The following is an 8,364-nucleotide window of genomic DNA, read 5'->3' as shown; positions in this document are numbered from 1 at the left end:
AAATGACTGCTTTGTTTGTGCCCAAAAGCAGTTACAGTGAATGCTTTATAATCAGTTAAGCAATTCTGTTTAGTGCAAGGAGCAGACTTCTTGCAAGTATTAATGATACTTTATAGTTGGAGGAATGAGCATATATATTTGAATGCAAGAAAACTCAGAAAAAGCTTAAGCTGTTTCAATTATGTAGCATTTCAGACTGGTGAAATAGAGCTGTAGTACAGAAATCAGTTAAGTGTGTGTTGAGTGTCAAAATAGGTAGTGGGAGGATAGCTTTGCAGCATAGGAAGAGAACCCTAACACTGTTTATCTGCAGCTCAGCCAAAGGGTTTTTCACTCTGCTCTTGGCTTGGCTGTATCTTCCTCCTGGCCTCTTGTCTCGCTGTTGTTGCCCACAGCTACCATTTCAGTGTGAGTTTGACTGCCTCTTTGTTCATATTCACCATGCTGCTAAGGACACTCTTCCACATGGCATCTGAATTCCTTTCCTTTGGTACTGTGAAGAAACATATTCCTGAATGTTCCAGGTCATTTGAGTCCTCCCGATGTAAAGATACTTCTCTCTGTCTTTGGTGGGAAATTAGTGGGAGCTTTGTACTCTGTACCTCGTAGGATCAAGGTAAATCTTTCTGTTTGAATTGGTTTTTGGTAAAGTAATACTTCCAAACATCCAACTTGATTCAGCTGCCCAAATCTGGGAGCTTATTCTGCCATCATCCTTGTTCTAGTAAATAGCTGCTTTTCCCAGAGAACTGTTTCTTTAATCGGGGTTAATCTCCCCAGATGCTTGGTTGTATAACAGCATCCTGTATTTTAAGTGTACAGTGCCTCATCATGAACTTTGGAGAACAAGAATCATGGCTTTTTTTTTTTAATCACAGGAACTGTCAGCATGGTAGAAATCTTAGGAACCCAACATTAAATCCTTCATTTGGTGTTTTTATTTTACATGGTTGAAGTTAGTATGTGATACTGGTTAATTCTGCAGTTTCCTGTTTCCAAGTAAGACATTTGTCTTTGAATTTGTTCAACTCAGGATCTTGGTTTCTGTATTACTAGAAGTGTAATAATCAGGGTTGTTAGGAACCTTGAAAAACCTGTGTATACTGTACTGGGAGAATCCTGGCTGTTTTCTAAAAGTAAAACCTCAGCAGGCTCCATCCATTTCTCAGGTCAGCTCCTGTATCTTACCATTGGGGTTCTTGGATGTGGCAGAGACTGGTAAAAAGGAAACATTTACTTCCTAGGCAGGCATGGCAGCTATTCCTGTCAAATGAAGAGCAAAGGCCTGGGCTGTGTTGCTGCTACCAGGCCAGCTGCACATTCGCTCTGTTTATTTTGTGTTCTGCAGAAAGCATTACAGATGTCTCTTTCTGTGTTTGGTCCTTGTTTTGTTCCGAGTATGCTGAGTCAGGACAATAGTGGTAGCCCTCTGTCCTCTCAGAAGGAATTGCTCTCCTGTAAAGTGAACTTTTGGCGGGAGCGCAGTACAATAATGAGAAGGAGAAGAGAAAGTGTGTAGTATCTCCAGTGCCTCGAGTTGCTACAGTGATATCTTGCTTGCAGGCCACAAGGTCAGCTCTTAGCTTTGGTGTTGAAGTGGAACAAATCTTGACAATGTGATTAAAAAGACATAAGTAGAAGGGCTGATTTGTTGTAGTGCAGAAGCCATGTGATGCAGTGAAAGGTTAGCAGAGTGACTTAGTAAACAGGATATGGAATAGATAAATTCAAGTTATGACTTTAGTCACAAGAGTTTTGAGTGACCTGAGAAAGTAAAGCAGCACTTTGAATTGCAAGTGACAGGAGGCTGCTTGAATAAGCAATCTGTCTCCTTTGCATCCTTCAGGGAGCAGCTCTCTCTTGGATGGCTGTGCCTGATTCTGCCTTAGGAACAACGTTTTGAGCAGAGGCACTAAATACCTGTCAAGCAAGGTAGTCTTTATTTGTCTGCTTTCACTAGTATCATCTCCTTTTATTTCTCTGTAGCAGTTCTGATAATTTGTAATTCTATTTCTTACAAAAAATCATCTTATTTTTCCTTTTTGTTGTTGGTTTTGGTTTGTTGGGTTTTTTTTGTTTGCCTGTCGGACCTGACAAAATACTTTCTCATATTGGTGCTAACTTACTGGTTATTGCTGTCAGAAAAACAAGTAGCAAATCTGTTGCTAGATGCTAATTGCATGCTTGAAAAAAAATTCCACATCTGGTTAGCCTGGCCCATGTAAAGCAGCAGTCTAGTAGGAGTCCTCCTCAGTGACCTTATGTCTTTTGTATATCTTTGATCTATATGGTCTTGCTTGCTTTTGGTTAAGCACAGAATTGTATCTCTGTCTTTCTCTTCAGAGCACTTCACTGGAGTCTGTTCTAGAATCTCTTTACACTTAGACATACAAGTGTAAGGTAGCAAAATACAGGAGTTGTATTAAGTCCTGTAACAGATTTTCATGTTAGGTAACAACTACAGGATCAAAAAACCTGAATTAATAGAAACACATCAGACATCACTTACCTAGTGATCTTGCAGTTTCGTTGGTTTCCCACTTAGACACATAACAGTTTTAGTAAAGACAAACCAAATGAAAGATTAATTTTCAAGTAAAAATGCAAAAATCTTAATAATCACTTGTGAGAAATGTGTCCTCCACATTGTCCCCGTTTCCCTCACAGCTCAGCATTTCAGTATCTGGCATCTTATTTTGGTCCTCTCTAGTGTCAAAATGTTCCAACAGTACCAGAAAATGCTTTCCAGGCCTAAACACAGGAACTGCTATACTGCAGAAGGGCGAGGGTCATGCACATTTGTCTTTGTGTTTTACAAAGGAAGACACAAGAGGAACCATTTAGACTATTATCAGCAGTCTCCAAATCCAAAAGAATGAGGATTTTTTTTTTCCTTGCTGCTCTGATGCCAGGTTAAGAACTACAAAGTTTTAGTTATAAAAGTATTTAGAAGGCAATACAGTGTTATGCTGAACATTCTCAGAACCTGTTTTCCATTGTGTTTGCTGATAGGAGTGTACTGAAAAATTACGTTTGTTGTTAAAACATCTCTGTCTTTCTTCAGCTTTCATGATCCTTCTAAGTCTACAGATTTTATTTTTTTTAACATGGCTCAAAGCGGTGATCATCAACCACTTTGAATCCACTGAAGGTGATCCAGTAAAAAATTGTGATAAATAATATCCATGGATACATCCATAATGAGAAAATACACAAGCATTCCTTTATGCTTCAGACCATACACTGATTGGTATTTGCCTTTATAAAGAGGCAACAATCCACAGGCTAATGTTCTCTCCTGAAGCAAATGGAGTTCAGTATTCTGCTCCCATAGGGGCAAATTATATATGCAGTGGGGTTGACCTATGGATATTGTAGATTCCCTGTTCTAGGTCAGGCCACTCTGTATCTGCACAAAGTCAGAAAGGCAGGATAGATGTGCATTTCTGGTTTGTGGATAAAAACTGCCAGGAGTCTTTAGAGGAGGATGCTGGTTTTCTTTTTTCATAGTGGGGGGGAATTTAAGAAACCTTTTAACTGTGCAGTACTAAGTGGTTGAGGGTTTTTGGTCAAGTCAGCAGTGGAAGACCACTTTTAAGTGGTAGCTGCTCCTGTAGAACCTGCTGTAAGGCCTAGGAGCACCTACCCAAGCACTCCTGTCTGGAGCTGAGGAATATTTTGCTCTGTGCACCTGAGGCTGAGCTCACTCCCTTCTTACTTAGGCCATTCAAACTTTCTGTTTTATTAATCTGAAGACTCCAAAGAAATAAAAAAATCAAAATGTAAAGCTCTATCAGTCACTGTCCTGAGGAACAGGAAATTCCTTTAGGAATTTGCCTAAAAACAGAAACCCTTTTTGTTGTTGTTGTACATAACGCACAAAATCCGCAGCTTATTTCAAGTTGCAGGTTGGCAGTGTGTGACAGGACAGGGCATATATGTTAGTTTAGCTCTAATTTGTCCTTTTATCAGATCAGTTGTCGTTCATCAGCCTATGACATCATTCATTCTATGTCAGAATTACAGTGCTATGGAGAATCAAAGCCAAGGTGCTGTGGCTGGGATGGGAGACTGTTTAGACTTCTCTCAGTCCCCAAGCCTCAAACACAAATTCAGAGGGCATGTCTAGTTTTGCCAGAGTGTATCTAGATGCTGTTCCTTGCCCTATTACTGCACATAATCAGTTAAAGCTGAAGCATGAAAGCTTAGATTTTGTAATTTCACACGTTCTGCAGTTACCTCAGGCAGACCAAAACGTTGTGGTCTAGGACTTCCATGCCTGTTTATACTGCCATGCTTAAATAAGCATAAAATTAAATGAAGGGGAAAGAAAAATAGTTAAGATATAACTCTTGAGCTTCTGTGTCAGAAAGGCCACATTCCTTCAACATAGTCTCTGCATATGGCATTCTGTTTTAGGAGTCTGGTCTCTGTTCTACCCAAAAGGCCCAAGCAAAGGTTGGCTACTGTTTTCACTCTATACAAATCTCAAACCCTCCCCAAAGCCAGATTAATATGATTTGTATATTTAACAAACTCTAAAGTCTAAACTTTTAGTAAGGTAATATGCTTTGAACTGCAAAAACACTGTGTCTGTGTGGCACTCGGAAAGCCAGGAAGTTCAAGACTTAGCACTTTCTGAAGTTTTTGATTTAAAAAAATACCTATCTTATCAGATTAGTTTCTACTAAGGAGTAAATAATCATCTTTTGCTTTCAACAGTGCAAGTTTAGAATTCCGCATTATTCATTACTTAATGAATGCTGAAGTTAAAAATGAGATGAATGTTTGCAGGGACAGAATGAGACACATCCATCCCTAGGAAATGAAGAGTTATTTCTGGTTCAGCCTCTGAGCCCTTTCTTCTCAGGCTGCTGGCTAGCAGTTTGGCTGTGGAAACTGAGGAAAAAGAATGCTCTTTGGAAGAGAAATAGGGTTCTGCAATGAAAATGGGATGAATACTAAATAAAGGTTCTATGTTTATATGAATTTCTATTATAAACATTATTTCTAGGGAAAGGCCATGCTTCTTGTGGCTACTCCTTTGCCAAATTCTTTCATATCTTAGGTGTACAACGAGTGCAGCCTCCTGGTTATGATGAATTCTCATTGTATGAAAACTCAGAACACAAATGATGGATTTTGTTAGTTTTACCTTGGCTGATCCAGAATTGCCCTCTAGTAGTTCCAAGGAGATTTTGAATATACAGATGGTGAACAGAAATCCTTGCTGTGTCAAAGCCAGCAATCCTTTTGTGTCAGTATCAGAGAAGTAATCCATCAGAAAATGAGCTTGGCTTGAGCCTTCCTGGCTCTGTTGTTCGTTATGATGTGGTGTGGAAGGGTTATTGCCGAGTCTGATCTGTACTGTGTGTACAGCAGAGGGGCAGAAAGAAAAAGCAGTGCATTGTATTCTATCTTGATCTCACTTCAAAAGTCACCTATCTATTTGCAATTTAGCTTTTAAGGTATGTTAAATTGTTAGACTCTGGTAATAGTTGTAGGTGGACAGAGCTCAACTGAAAACTGAGACAAAGCCTACAGATAACCTGTAATAACCATCTGAATTCAAGTTCACAGCTTGGGGCTAAGTTTACAGAACACACAGTTTTAACCCAGAGAGGTTGGGAATCAATCTGCGCTCTTGAATTTGAGTCCCCAGGTTTGGGTTCTGTTGTATGTGTACAGATACTGGCTCTCATAATAATACATCAGTGAAAGCTCTTCATTATGCAACAGTAGGTGTGGATTTAATGCAACTCTCAAACCTTTGCAACAGATTTGGATAATATCTGACAGCCAGAGATTCACGTTACTAACATAAGCTTGACAAAATATTTGAGAATGACATAAAATTGCAGATGGTCCTGTTTTACTGGACATGCTGTTTATAATACAAGATAGACAAATGTTGTGCTTTTTTCCTTGCAGAAGTGCCCATGCACTTACATGTTTTTATTTTTAAAGAGAAATGCTTAAAGCTGATTACTGAATTATGTTCCTTTGGCTGCCTCTTCTTATTCATGTTACATGGAAAATAATACATACATATTACATAATACATCAATTATGTACATAATACATCAATTTTATGAATCTTAAATGCAATTTCATAAAAATGGTGTGAGAATCTTTATTTGTCACTTGGCTGTTTCCCAAGTGTGGTCTCGTTGCTGCTAACAATTTTTTTTCTTATGCCAAGAGTAAAATTCTAACCCCACATTGACGCAACTGAAGATAAGTCACTCGCTGACCTGAGTTCGCTTTAGAGAACTGTGGTGATCAGAAATGATTAACAGCAAGTTTCTGTGGTTCATCTTAGGCTCTGGTGAGCTGGTTAGTAGGCTGTAGTGGGTTTGCCAAGAACTAACTGCTCAAAGGTTAGCAAGTAGGTGTAATAATTTTTCAAATACAAAGTATACTTTTTATTCATAGAATGAATAGAAATAGATTATGGCAAAATTTTAGTAACATATTTATACCTAATATATATTTTATTTTGAAATAATCACAGAATCACAGACTTCTTTGGGTTGGAAGGGACCTTAAAGCTCATCCAGTTCCAAACGGGCACGGACACCTTCACTAGACCAGCTTGCTCCAAGCTCCATCCAGCCTGGCCTTGAGCACTGCCAGGGATGGGGCAGCCACAGCTTCTCTGGGCACCCCGTGCCAGTGCCTCACCACCCTCACAGTAAAGAGCTTCTTCCTAATATCTAATGTACATCTGCCCTCTTCTAGTTTAAAGCCAAACATTAATTCAATCATTCAGTCATTGAATAACACATTTATAAAAAATAAGTCAACATGGTACAATGGTGAAAAAAGGAATTAGATAAATTTAGGGATTTATTATCAGCTGGTGCCTATTAAGGAACCTGTGAATTGCCATCTCTATCACATGAAGAACACATTCCTCCCTCCCCTCTTCAAAAAGAAGCCTTAATAGAAGCTCAGTTAATGGGATAAATATGTAATTGCTCTATTTTTACTTTTTTTTTCTTAAGCCTCCACTAGTGGTCACTGTTGGGGAAAGGGCACAAAGCCAAATGCCGCTTAGGGCTGCTGTTGATTTTGCGCAAGAGTCATCTCTTTTGAGTATTACGGAGCTTTTCTTTGTTGGGTTTTCAGATATTTTTTTCCTTCTATTTTTGTCTACAACAAAACGAACAGATTCCAAAAGGATCGAGGAAGTGATAGGAATGAAAAAGAAAACTTGCAGAAATGCTCTAAAAAAAATATTTGTTGACAGGCAACATATATGTGTCTACAGAAGGGCTTAAAAAGCTACCACAGTATTGTTTAGAGAAATAAAAAGCATTGATATAAAATGTTTTTCATGCATGCTTCATATTCTAGCTATTGCATGCTTTCTGCATAGAATTCATGTGGCTTTCATGGGCTTCTTGACTTGGTGAGAGATTTGCTCTCCTTCATCTGTGCAATCTTAGTTTATTGGCTCTTCGTCACGGTCCACTGGAAGGGACCATATCTGTTGCAGAAGAGATGTGGGTTCAAGCAGCCCTGGTTGCTTTGGTCACTCATGGAGCTGGGAAGATATCTGAATGTATGTTAGTAGTTTACAGCTGTCCATGCAGAAGCTATGTCTGTTACAAGAGTGACAGCACTGGTCCTTCATTTCTGTCTTTCAATAAACCCTTAGAGCAGCATTCAGCTCAGGCTGAACAGTGGCTGGATTTCAGGGAAGAAGCAGATGACCTGGTTGCTGTTCTTAGGGTGGGAGGACATGTGTGCTCAGCCCTCCATGTCCTGCTCTCTTCCTCCTGTCCTCTCACAGCAGGAGAGACCCAGCTTCGTGATGTGGCTGTTACCTATCCATGTCCCTGTCTGAGCTGGGGTAAAAAATTAAGATGAAATTCAGAAACTTCATTGGGTTCATTATCACCACTGGAAAGCCCCCCAGTCTAAATACTCTTATTTTTTTCCCCACAGAAACCAACCACATTATTGCTCAATAATGTGAAATGTGGGAAATGAAGTCCTGCTATATTGCATTTAAGTGAAACTGTCTTAAGAAAAAGCACCTCAGGCCATTTTCCAGACTTTGGCACCAGAGCAGCACAGAGCAGTGCATGGTGCTAACACTGAAAGAGTGGAGCTGTGCCCCCTTCCCTCCTGCTCCACAGCTTCCCAAACACCCCAGCCATGCTCCCGTTCTGGTAGCAGCTATCAGTGCCTGGGAATCTTAGAAGGGCCATATCAGCTACTGGTCAGCCAGATCTGGAAAACCCTGCTCTGGATGACTTCATGCGTAGACACTAAAAACTATAATGGAAAAGAGGGAAGGGGATCCTTGTGTTGATGGTTCCAGCAGCTTCTGGTGGGAGCTGTGGTAGCAGACCT

Source organism: Neopsephotus bourkii, unplaced genomic scaffold (genome assembly GCF_033783945.1).
Source record: "Neopsephotus bourkii isolate Nb327-2 ecotype Australia unplaced genomic scaffold, CSIRO-AGI_Nbou_v1 NB_1558, whole genome shotgun sequence".
Classification (NCBI taxonomy): domain Eukaryota; kingdom Metazoa; phylum Chordata; class Aves; order Psittaciformes; family Psittacidae; genus Neopsephotus; species Neopsephotus bourkii.
The sequence above is the reverse complement of the archived record's forward strand: the minus strand, read 5'-3'. Positions refer to the sequence as shown.